We start from the raw sequence: 620 nt of genomic DNA, 5'->3' as shown, positions 1-620 counted from the left end.
GCTGAAAATACTGTCTTTTGACAGTGTGTTCTGGAGGAGTAATCTGCAGATCAGTTAAGGAGAGATGGATGGCATTGGTCAAATAAAATGAGAGGAAAAAAGGGAAACTAGTTGTCCCAGGATCAAGGGGGAAATAGGGTAAAAGGAAGATATTTGTGGCTTTGCATGTAGACCCTTAACATTTTTAGATTATTTTAGGATGCTTAGACCAAGAAAACCTGCTTGGCTTTTGAACATTGTTAAAAGATGTATTCAGATACACTTATAATAGTTAAATTCTTGTTTTTATCCTAGGAAGCCATAGTGATTAGAAGTAGCCAAGCTGTGCCTGAATGGTGCCTAAGGAATTTAATTACATAACTTCACTTTCTGGTTAATTTATGTAGAAAGAATTATGAATTGAATGTTCTTGAGAAGACTTTGAACAAATCTGTAGCAACAATAATGATTTTGTCTTATTTTCAGAGTTGGGCTGATGGGTTTCATTTCTTTTTCATGTGCCTTTCCATTTTTTAAATTGGGAGGTAGCAACAGATATCATCTGACCCAGTGATTCTAAAACTTCTTGAAGCTGAGGGTACCCTTCAGCTGATCTTTGAGTCGGTCATGGCCTCTTTCCC

The sequence above is a fragment of the Alligator sinensis genome, unplaced genomic scaffold (genome assembly GCF_000455745.1).
Source record: "Alligator sinensis unplaced genomic scaffold, ASM45574v1 scaffold139_1, whole genome shotgun sequence".
NCBI lineage: Eukaryota > Metazoa > Chordata > Crocodylia > Alligatoridae > Alligator > Alligator sinensis.
Note: the sequence above shows the minus strand (reverse complement) of the source record.